Source organism: Xenopus tropicalis, chromosome 3 (genome assembly GCF_000004195.4).
Source record: "Xenopus tropicalis strain Nigerian chromosome 3, UCB_Xtro_10.0, whole genome shotgun sequence".
NCBI lineage: Eukaryota > Metazoa > Chordata > Amphibia > Anura > Pipidae > Xenopus > Xenopus tropicalis.
Genome location: NC_030679.2, coordinates 112,148,741 through 112,161,376, shown reverse-complemented (window position 1 = coordinate 112,161,376; position 12,636 = coordinate 112,148,741).

Genomic DNA, 12,636 nt, shown 5'->3' with positions numbered 1-12,636 from the left:
AATTAGGATTCGGTTCAGCATTCGGAAGAATCCATCATGGTGGGTTTGGGGGTTCGGCAGAACCCAAAAAAGTGGGTTCGATGCATTCCTAATTGGAACAAGCTACAAATAACAGTGTAGGTACTGGTTCTAGTAGTTAGGTTCATGCTGGGGGCAGATAAGCTTCTTCTGTACTAGCATTTTAATGAAACACACATGTATAAAGGGATCTGTTTGGACACAAGAACCTGTGGGAATAGTGGTTAATGGATGCAATTTCAGCTGCAATTGTGCATTGTTAATAAAGTCTTTATATGATTACATCACATCAGCTCGTTGATGCGGCCACCGAACTGACGGCGCCTATGCCCACCGTTTTAATTTGAACATGGGACATTTGCCTGATACCTAGGAAGTTATACCAGTGCCACTGCAATAAATTACATTTAGGAGGTGCAGGTATAGGCTTGTTTGGATATATGTCAGTGTGGAATGATAAAAAGACAGGCTGAATTTGGGTTGTACATCTAAAATTAGATTCATATGTTTTTAATAATAATAATTATAAATAGCCTTTCCTAGCAATGAAATTGTAAATTTCAGGTTTTGGCTTGCAAAACAATTGTAAGTCTGCATTTTGGACAGGACGGATGTGAAGCAAAACAAGCCTCTGTCTCTGTCTTAGAATTCTGTGAGCACTGCCCAAGTCCTATTTCCATGTACAGTAGGAGGCTTCTCTAGTCAGAAGCGTTTCTCCTCCATGCACATCCCTCTATTCTTCATATAATTTATTTGCGGCTAAAGAGAGGCTTCCCTCCAGCTCCACACAGATGAACACAGGGAGCCTTCCCAGCATTGTGTAACAGATTGTGTTGACAAACAATGACTCAGTACTTCTCTACTGCAGTCTGTAATGTCTGGAAGATCATTTTTAAAAATGATTTACTTTTTCTCTATAATAATAAAACAGTACCTTGTACTTGATCCCAACTAAGATATAATTAATCCTTACTGTAGACAGAACAATCCTATTGGGGTTAGTTAATATTTAAAATATTTTTCAGTAGACTTAAGGTATCCAAATTACGGAAAGACCCCTTATCCAGAAAACCCCAGGTCCCAAGCATTCTGGATACGAATAGAAACAGTTTGAAGTTGACTTGAGTGCCCTTCATAAATAACAGTAAGCAGTATCACAAATGAAGCACCAACTGGCAATCTGAGTATCTTAGTGGCATATAAATTAAGTGTTGACAAATAAGTTTATTCATTTGGAATTTAAAGATATGCAAGCCATTTATATCAAAAGTCTCTTATTAACAGTCTATAAATGCCTATATCTCAGAAACGGTAAAAAATAGAAAATGAATGCAAACTCCAAAAGTTCTCAGAGATATGCCCTTATTTAGCTTACATTCATTCATTTTTGGGGTTTAGATCCACTTTAAGATAACTATATAAATATGTATTGAAACCATGCTATACATTTTTTATGCTTTATTTACTAGTCAGTCCTTTGAGGGAATACAAGGACAACACATGTGGGTGGGAGAAAGGAGTGTTTTTTATAAGAATAAGAACATACAGGTATAGCAGTTTTCATAGCAGAATTCACTTTGACAAATAGAGAGAACCTGATGGACATGTCTTTTTTCAACCTCATCTACTATGTTGTAATATCACTAATGCCTTCCACCAGTGGACTGTGCGTATTGTTCCACTATCCAATTGATAATAACAAAATGTTTGTTTATAGTCCTTTCCTATACCTGGAGTTAACATCAAGTCACTCATAGTCAGCGCAATGGTTAGAGAAAATCTGACTCAGCTTTGCACCAAACACACACACATTGGCTTGCCACCTGTCTGGTTTTGACTCAGACTGCACAGTTTGTGGTAGGGATTTCCCAGTCAAAACTACCTGTCCAGTTTTCCCACTGGAAAACTGGGCAGGATTCTCAACAATCACCGCGTCATATCCCCATCCCCATAATGTCATGCCCTGCCACTGTGACGTCATGCCCCGTCTCCCTGCCCAGAGTTCCCAGAAGGCCAGGTGGCTACCAACACACACAGCGGCACTATTCCTTCCTTTATTAAAATCTGCTCTCTCATTGAATTTTGACACCCGGCTTCTGCCTAAATGTGCATCCGCGTTACTTTCTGGAATCCACAGTGGTTGCCAGTATATTGCAGTGTTAATAGTCATATAAATCAGCTATAGAGCAGCACTTGTGCCAGGGATAGTCGTTATGCCAGTACCACACACTGTAGAGGGTAAATGAGTGACTGAATAGATACACGGTGCTCAAGCCCAGTTTGTACACTGTTGTAGGTAATCAGTTAGAACCTGCTGAAACGGACCAGATTAGAAAGAAAAACACAATACCCCGAGTGATTAGCTACAGGAAATGTTTTTACTTCAACACTTGTTTCCACTCATTTTCCAGCAGTTACAGGCTTCCTACAGCAAATGAACAGCACTTCTGCAAAACATTTATGTATTCCTAATTGCAAATAAACTCTTGAATTTAAATAAAGTTTGTAAAGGGTGTGAAATAGCAGTAACCTCTTTAATCAATGCCCTATTCATACATTAATCAAAGAAACATATGTAGGCACAATGGGTAGCCGGGAATATGCATTGGCAGCAGTCTCTCACAGTCACTAATTACTGCCCTGTTCAAATGCTAATTACAACAATGATCAAGGGACATTTCTAGAATCACTTGGACATCTGATCTTGAGAATGTTGTCTTTACAAAAAACATGTAAAATTGTTGTAGAGTCAGCTGGCATTATTAAATCTCATAAAAAAATACATTTTGCTTGTTGCAAGGCAGGGACATGTGAGGCAGTATATAGACCTGGACTCGTGGCTAGGTTTCTGAATTATTTTTCCTGGAATCCCCCAGTCCCTCAACAATTATGGGACCACAGCATACTTGCAGAGCTGCATGACTACAGCTACTTTCCTCAAGCAGCTCTGTACATAATTTATTGTTAGGTTTATTCTTCTACATTGTACAGTCCGCTAAGCACAAGGATCCTGGAAATGAAGAAGAGAGAGTAGGGGTTCAGTCAACAGGAACACTTGTCAGTGATCCCCAACCAATGGCTCCGGGGCAACATGTTGCTCACCAACCCTTTGGATGTTGCTCCCTGTAGACTCAAAGAATAGTAAAAAAGGCTGGGGACCTCTGCGCTAGGGAGAAACATTTTTTACTGTTGTAAGCTCATGGTAAATTCGTTACTTGTGCTAATATAAAATACACCAACTTTACCCAGTATGAGACTATTTCTCGCAGGTGTACGCCCTCGCATATGTTGGCGGCCATGGTGCTGTGCGACTGTAACTCGCAATAATGATGGGTGCCAGAGGTTCATGAACTTAAACAGAAACTTTTTTATTGAACAGATCCACATAGTAGTATTAACAGATAACAATGCAGGTCTCTTGCATATCACAGATCAGGCATATATAGGGTTGCCACCTTTTTTTGGAAAAAAAGACAGGCCTTCCTATAATTTTTTTTTTTTTTTTTTTTACCTATTAATAACATTGGCATTAAGCATACTTTTTACTGCCTAGGTGGCAACCCTATACTCACAGTACTTGGTCATAATGACTCTATCCCCACAGGGCAACTATGTGTTACTCCCAGTTTTCAGGTTATGCTTCTCCCCAGTGGAACCTAGGTGATTCACTATCTAGCCCTACTACTGTACACTGGTAATCCTAGTCTGAGCAACAGTACACCCAGGATAATAATCCTTTACAATCCTTGTGGGAGCCAGAAGCTGCTCACTAGCTATCCATAACTATCTGTCACACTTAGGGGGAGATTTACTAATCCATGAACGGACGAAAGCGTCCAAATGCGTTTTTTTCGTAATGATCGGTATTTTTGTGACTTTTTTGTCGCCGTTGCGACTTTTTTGTATGTTCCGCGACTTTTTTGCCACGGTCGCAACTTTTTTGTATATTTTCCACGACTTTTTCATTGCCGTCGCGAAAAAAATCAGATTGGTTTTTCCGCTGTTAACAATCGCTTAATACGAAAAAATTGCGCCGGCGACTAAATAGTCGTGCAAAATACGTTAAAGTTGCGGCGGCGATGAAAAAGTCGCGATAAATACGAAAACATTGCGCCGGCGACGAAAAAGTCGTAAAATTTTCGTTTCCAATCCGACCTTACATTTTAAACAAACTAATAGTAACCATTTACAGTTTATCTGTGCAGAAGATACTGCCCTGTGGTATTTGCCTAGACCAGAGCCACTGTGCAGGTTCTAGATATTTCCAATTACTTTGTTCCTATATACATTCCTAACTTGCACATACTGCCAGTTCAGGCTAATGAATTGAATACAATTGTGTTTGTAGATAAGCTTTATAAGTCAGCCCTAAGTGGCTCCCTCTGAGGTTGGGGTGCATAAAATATATAGCAGAAGAAGGCGGTACTTTATTTGACATGTTTGAATTTTTAGAATTATACCACCCATATAGCATTACTGTGCTGAACATGACAACGACCTAAGTACATTTATAGGAAAAAATGAATCTAATACTGCCTGATTGTATCACTATATTTTGCAAATTAATTTAATGTTGTTTCGGTGGTTAGTACAGCCTCTCTATTGATTTAGAAATATCATTGGGCTAATTGAACTTGAACGATGCCAAGAGACATGAAACAGGAATAAAAGCATCTTTCACTGGCATTTTCACTTCTGCACATATAAAATGTGTATTCCTTAAACCACAATGTGAAAAAGTCTGATGGGTAGAGATGTAACACATGTACTGCAAAGCCTGAAATCTATGTAACTACATTTTCTGCAACACTTTGTTATGTCTGCCCAGTGGACTCAGTGGGAGAGAGTTGTTTGTACTTATTTTGCCTTCAGCAACAAATATATTTGGATGGTCAGTCCTACTCTATGCCAGATCTTTTGCACAAGAGTGTTATTGCGCCCATTGTTATTGTATACAGTAAATTGTAATATGTCATGGCACACAGTAACAATAGGAACATTTACACCAGAGTAGTAATTCATGTCAAACAATCAGCAGTTAGCTTTGATCAGACTACTGTAGAAGTAAACTTTGAACTGCACTTTTGTCTTGTATTAGAAAATAAGTGAAGGGGATGTGAAGGGTTACATTTTCCTACTGTTCAGGTGCAGATTATACCTTGTGGGATGGATGCGATCCTATTGGTTGAAGTGTTTTTAAAGATCCATTGTCAATATAAGCGGAGGGACCCCTAAGTTCTTCCTCTCTCCAGCCTTCCTAGAAGTTCGTGAAGGCAGTTTGTGGACAAGTGAACTGGAAATTATAGATTTCGCTAAGGTGGGCAAGTGAAAGAAGGGTAGGCCTCAATCCTAACCTCTACCTCCTGGATCCATTATCCAAGGAGGTTGAACTGAACTCTGTTATGCAAGGGGATATTAGCCCCCTTCAGATTCTGCCACTGTACAGCTGTGACTAAATCCAGTTACCCACCAGGTGAATGCCTAAACATCCCAAACACCACAAATGTTCCTCACTGAAACAGCAGAAGGATGGGAGAGAAGGATGCTGCTCTCCTCTGGGCAGACCTGGATCCCCCTTCCTGCTGTTACCTCCTCAGCAAACTAAGGTACCCCCTCCCCCTCCCAATGATATCCTGCCTGCCTAGCCCTGTTAAGGCTACGCTTCTTTATCAATACAGGAAGCTCTTGTTTTGCCGTTTGTGTAGTTCCATTCCTGCAATTCATACTTGGCTTACATATAATATACAGCAACAGTGTGAAATACAGAGGCTGGGAATGTACAGTATATCCTATTATTTTTACAGACTTTCATCTTCACAAATGGAGTAGCAGCTATTAAATTAATAAGAAATCCCTTACTCTGTAGTTTTAAAAAAGCAATATTTAATATGTCTGCCGCAGCTTGATCATAAGACTGTGGGTAAACATAATAAAATAAAGTTCATCTAAATATTACATTCCTTTTAAATAATTAATTAGAACAAAACTTACAATTTTGATGAATTTACACTATTCACATTATTTTTTTTTATTTAAAGGGCATTACTTAGGGGCACATTTACTAAGACACAAATCTGAACCGAATTGGAAAAATTCCGATTTGAAAATGAACATTTTGCGATTTTTTCGTATTTTTTGCGATTTTTTCGGCGTCTTTACGACTTTTCGGAAATTGTCGTGACTTTTTCGTTACCAATACGATTTGCGCGAAAAAACGCGAGTTTTTCGTAGCCATTCCGAAAGTTGCTCAAAATCTGGCGATTTTTTCGTAGCGTTAAAACTTGCGCGAAAAGTTGCGCCTTTTTCGTAGCGTTAAAACTTAAAAGGTGCGATGTTTCGCGCAAGTTTTAACGCTACGAAAAAATCGCAACTTTTTGCGCAAGTTTTAACGCTACGAAAAATCGCCAGATTTTGCGCAACTTTCGGAATGGCTACGAAAAACTCGCGACATTTTTCCGAGAAAATCGCAAAATACCGATCATTACGAAAAAAACGCAATCGGACGCATTCGACCCGTTCGTGGGTTAGTAAATGTGCCCCTTAATTTTTCTTTCACATCCAATAAATACATGTATGTACAGTATGTATATCTTTATATACAGTAGAATACAAACGGGATTATTGAGATAATAATAGATAAATACAAAGTACAACAATAAATACAGATAGATACAGTTGCAATAAGTTAAGAGTCAAAGACACAAGAGGATGGAGGTCCCTGCCCCGTAGAGCTTACAATCTATATGGGAGGGTAACTTACAGACACAAATAGGCATATGCAGTATAAGTGCTCTAGGTCACAGTGGGTGACACTATAATATAAGTGCTGGTTCCCTGGTCAGGTGCTGGGCGAGTGCTCCAAAAGGTAGTCTTTAAGTTTGGTTGTAAAAAGACTGAGGGAGGATTCTCTTCGGAGGAAATCAGGGAGGGCATTCCAAATGTAAGGGGCAGCAAGGCAGAAAGGTTTAAGCCGGGAAACAGCAGTAGTAGTGGGGGGGCGCAACCAAACGATTGCTCTGCGAGGAACGAAGGAGTCGGCCGGGAACGTATGGAGACACAAGGGAAGAGATGTAGTGAGGAGCAGAGGAATGGAAGGCTTTGAAGGTTAAGAGAAGGAGTTTGTAAGATATTCTTTGTTTAATAGGAAGCCACGATAAGGACTTTAGCAGGGGAAGGGCCTGAACTCCCCTGGATGAGAGGAGGAGAATTCTGGCAGCAGTATTTAATATAGACTGTAGGGGGGAAAGATGGGAGTTAGGGAGGCTGGTTAGTAGCAGGTTACAGTAGTCAAGTCGGGATAGGATAAGAGCATGCATGAGCAGCTTAGCTGTTGTAGTAGAAAGAAAGGGACGAATTTTGTCAATATTGCGTAAGAAAAAGTGACAGGTTTTGACAGTGGTGTTAATGTGGTCAGAGAAGGAGAGACTGGAGTCAAAGATCACCCCCAAACAACGCGCCGAATCGACAGGGTTGATGAGGGTGCCATCAATAGGGATAGAAAAGGAAGGGGGGGGGGTAGGTCCAGGCTTAGGCGGAAAGATCATTAGTTCAGTTTTTGTTAGGTTCAATTTGAGGTGGCGTTGGTTCATCCAATTAGAGATAGCCAGGAGGCAGTTAGAGATTTGAGTCTCAGTTTCAACTGTTAACGAAGGGGTCGACAAATAAAATTGAATATCATCAGCATACAGATGGTATTTAATTTAATATATTTACATTGTAAATATATTGCAGGTTGAACAATTTAAAAATACAGTATGCTCATTAGAAAAATGCATTGAAAGTATGTGTGTATTTCAATGAAACTGAAATGGAATAGGAAGTGGAACCCATCTTGTAGCTCACAGATCTCTATTGATGTTCATGCATTCAGCTTGTTCTTATGAATGGTACAGAATATTCCCATCATATGTTCAGATATTTTCATATAGTCCATGTTAAGAAAAAGTTTCTAATGCATTTTTTCCTACAGATTCAGGAGGAATAGAAGTTGGCTGGACTAGGGTGTTCCCTGAAATTCCATTAGCTTGTGTGTCATCCAGAACTTGCACCTAATTTTGTTGTTATAAAATTGGAATTACCCCACTCTGCTACTCGCTATTTTGCTGTTCCTTTATAACTATGCGGGAACTTAGGTCTGTTTGATGACCTACTGGATTTTGTTTGAGGGTTCCAGTTTGCTAGTTTGTGTTAGCTACCTTTACAGCAGCCCAGAGCAGTTTAAAATAAAATGCAATTCAGTTCAACACAGTCTAATAGGAGTTCCAGACCCTTCTAACCAGCTTGGCCTTTAGAAGTACATATATCTGCGGTGTAATTTCCAGATCACAGCTCCAGGCTCCCATCTCCTTTTGACAGTGAATCACTGAATGCATCCTGTTCAAGCGGTTTTGCCAGTTGTTTGGAAGCGCTGCTGCTGCATTTGGTGACAACAAGGGAACAATTATATTCATAGCATATAAATAAAAGAATATATAGCTCAGTACTATTTCTTTTTTTTAATCTTCTTAAACAGACATATATTTTTATTTTCAGGATATTGATTTTAACTTTGGAAAAAAAGAAAGTTGAAAATTATTGATGTTAGAAATTCACTACCTCCCCAGCATACACTATGAAACTTTTAACTTATAAAGATAAAGGCTTCATTGGATAGTGTTATTTTTATTTTGAAATCCCAAAGGAATCAACGATAGTTTATAACTAAACTGAACCTAACCTACACGGCAGGAATGTCAAAGTCACTTTGATGCCCCTCGCTCCACCCCGTCTGGTATATATTTCTGGGTGATATTTCCCTGGTGACTGGGCAACTTTGCAGGAACTGGTTGTTCAGTATACAGGTAGCGGAAACATTGTTAATTTTAACCACAGTACAGACCTAAAGGGATTACTGAATGGCTGACTTCAGCCTCTATGGATGCTTAGAGAAGAATCATTATTTATTACCTTACAACAAAGGCAATTGGAAGAATTTTTTTTCATGATACCTCTTCATTTGGTTTGTTAAGTGGAGTCTTTGAATAATCTGTCACTGTCTTGGTATTCACTGTATAAATGCACCTTTACTGCGTGGTTCCCAAAACAGCACTCATTAAACTTTTATGATTTATATCCTGAATTGCAGCTAATGTCACTGTGTGGCCTTGAAGCTAAGATTCCACTAAAACCTGCATAAATTTCAACAACTTTTATCTCACAGGTTTCTTTCATGGTACATTGACGGAGTGGTTATCCTTCAATAAAACTCAGAGGTGATCAGTACTGATACTGAGACATTTCACTCTCAACTCAAAATTCTTTAGTGCACTGAAGATTTGCTTTTTTGTTCCTTCATCTGCATTTATTGATATCCACATGTGTGAAGGAATATATGCAATCCTGCCCTACTGTATGGTCACTAGTGATGAGCGAATCTGTCCCGTTACGCTTCGCCATAAGATTCGCAAAACGGCAAGAAAATTCGTGAAACTGCGAAAATTTTGCTAAACGCATTTGTTGCACAATTTTTTTGTCACCCACATCTATTTTTTTGTCGTGCTTTTTTGACGCGACTGCACCCAATTTTGATGTGAGCGCGCCTTTTTGACGTGTGACAAATTAAATTCCGCTCAATTAATTTTTCCTTGCCGAATTTTCACGGAAGTTTAGCGAAACAATTCGCCAATGGCAAAATGCAGAAATTTGCTGCGAATCCCTGCCTGGCGAAACACAGCTTTCAAATGTGGGTCACTGACCCCAGCAGCCAAAAAGCTATTCCTCTGCGTTATCAGTCTTCCTCCCTTCCTTTACCTTAAAGTGATACTGACGCTAAAAAACTACTGTTCAAAATATTAATGTACATTAAAAGTTACCTATAGGTCATGTTGATTGTTTTTTACCAATAGGGCTGCTTTTGTAAGTAATTGCTATTTGAAGCTCCTAAACCTGAATGTTTTGCCAGCCTGACTGTCCCTTCTCAGCCTGTCAGTTACAGCTTCTAATGCTAACGGCCTCCTGCTGCACAAATATGGCAACCCCCTCATAGAGAAACATGGGGGATCAGATAGGTAATGTAAAAGCATCTGGAAAATACTTTTAAAAGCAAAATTATAAGTAGCATGCAAAGACAATCTTATGGGAGACGTAAAATAAGGTTTTAATTTTTGAGGACGGTATCTCTTTAAGGCTCGCCCTTAACCTTAAAGTGTTAGGGTTGGGAGGTGGGGGATGATGCAGGAGGGCTGACAAAGGATGGAAGAAGGAGCATGAAGGAAGGCTGATAATGAATGTAGCACTAATGTGCATCAATATTTTGGGGGATACGCCTCTCTTCATCAGATAGACAGGCTTGTCCCCTGAAATAGAATTTTTTGCTTGTTTCAGGTTAGTTTGGCTCCTAATATACATTTGTTCTGCAGGTCTGATTGGTTCTTAGCCTGGCATCTAGGGAGCTTTGTTAGCACCACCAGGAGCAACCAATGGCTAAGCATTCAGGAAGAACAGTTTGTGTGTCTGACACTGAATGTGCCATGTTTATCCAACAGAATACTTGAGAGCATTTCATTAACTATTATCCAGTTTGGGTAAAGCTATTCCCTTAACAGTGCAGCGGTCCATTAAGAATATACAGTGCACATTTGGTCCAAAGAACTTAAAAGAGTCATTATTGAAAGTGAGAAAGCCCAGAAAATAATGATTACGCTGGTATAAGTTTTGGAGTTTCATGGTTTTCAAGAAAGGCTGGCCAAGCTGGAGAAATATACACAAATACACAAAATATAGGGGCATCCCTTGAGACTGAAGGAAACCGGATAACTTTAAGATAAATACCTTTTACTGTGGAAGTTAGCAGCATTTTTGATATATGTTTACTGTTTTATGAGCAGGTTTTATTGGCTTTTTTGGGGGAATACAGGGATACATGTGTAGGGACCCATAGGGTTAAGCTCCCTATGGTGTTATCCCTTATCTTTATCTAATCTGTACTGTTATAGGGCATAGCCCTCTGTACTCAGGTTACAGCTGAAACACTATCCCTCATAGGTTTAGTGCAGGTTGACCACTCCCCTTGTGTCTTGCACAAGGAAGTGGCTTCCTCTTTTGGCGCATGCTGTGTTCTGGACAGATCCCAACTGAGCCTGGACCAGAACATAGGCCCAGAAGCCATTTGTACCTTAGGGGACCACCTACCCTAGTGATAAGTCGGGGACAGGGCCCCGTGAACGAGGTAAAGCCAGCACAGCCAGTTTATTAATAGCACCCTCTAGGAGTGGTGAGCATAGTCACCTTATTTAGTAAGGGCAGCATTAGCCCCATCAAAGGAGACTGTAAGGGTTTAGTCTAACCCAGGCTTTGTATGCCTTGCTGTAGGGACCACAGTTAAGATACAGGTTTCAGGCAGTTCCTTACCCTGAACCATAGTTGGCTGGAGGGGATCCGTTCCAGTAAAGGGCATCCATTCCTGGTATACAGCTAATACTCTGCATATCCTTTCAAGTGGGTTATACTGTTCCTTAAGGGTCACATCTGCTGTTATCCTCTGTGACCATCCACTGCTGTGTCTGCTGTGCGAGTATAAACCCAGCTGCACTACTACACTGTGCCTGTATCCCAATAAACTTGTACTATAGTTAACTATAAAGAATCCTCTGGCGTCCATTTTTCTCTATTTGCACTACACACCTCAGCTAGTTGTAGTTCAACTACACCCTCGCTCCATCCTAATTCTCCCATATAGCGGAGGCTCACTCCTTTGTATTAAGTGTCGCATGTAACCCATGCTCTCCCTTATACTACTAGCCTGGATTTGTCCTTAAATAGGCCAAATAGGTGTTACATTTGGCGCCCAACGTGGGGCCCGAAGGGTTAAATCCATTTTGAAAATTTCGGAGCCATTACCTGAGGGGCTGAGTAAAAGTGTGTATGTTACTTTACATTTTACTGACAGGCACTGCCGGACGCGATAGGCAAAAGGCGCCTGCAGTCCTGATCGTAAAAGCATAGTACTAATTGGCCGTGGGTTCGGGCTTGAGGATTCCCCCCGTGTAATCCCATTGGTCGGCGGAGTGTCAATCACTGCCCCTAAATTTTGGCGCTCTTTCCTACGAAATTCCGGCGAGAGGCGGGTTGTTTGTGAGACTTTGGCGGCCATTTCACGAGATCGTGACCTCACGGCGGCCATCTTGTGACTCTCACTTGAATAGGAAGGACGCGTGGTGAAAGAGCTCCGGCTGGATAGAGTGTAAAGCGGCTGCTTACGCTTAAAAGCTCTAACATCAATACCGCATCTCGGTTACCCTGCTTATCTCTGCGGCTGCAGAGGATACAAACCGGGACCGAGGCTTATACCTTCCAGAACCAGGATCCGCGGCTGCGACCTGGGGCCCCGAGAAGGGCTTAGGACTGTGAGTACCCCACGGCTGTGGGACCACTACCTTATATAGATTTCCCGACCGATTGTTGGAACCACCGGATAACCCGGCAGTTACCTATAGTTCCCCCGGGTGTAACCCAGTATACGCGGCTGCGTTCTGGGCCGGATTGTAATTGCGGGAATCACTACTCCTATATACTGCGGCTGCAGAAGGAGCTTTATGTAGAACAGTGGCCAGTATATTACTAACATGGCTGATATCACTG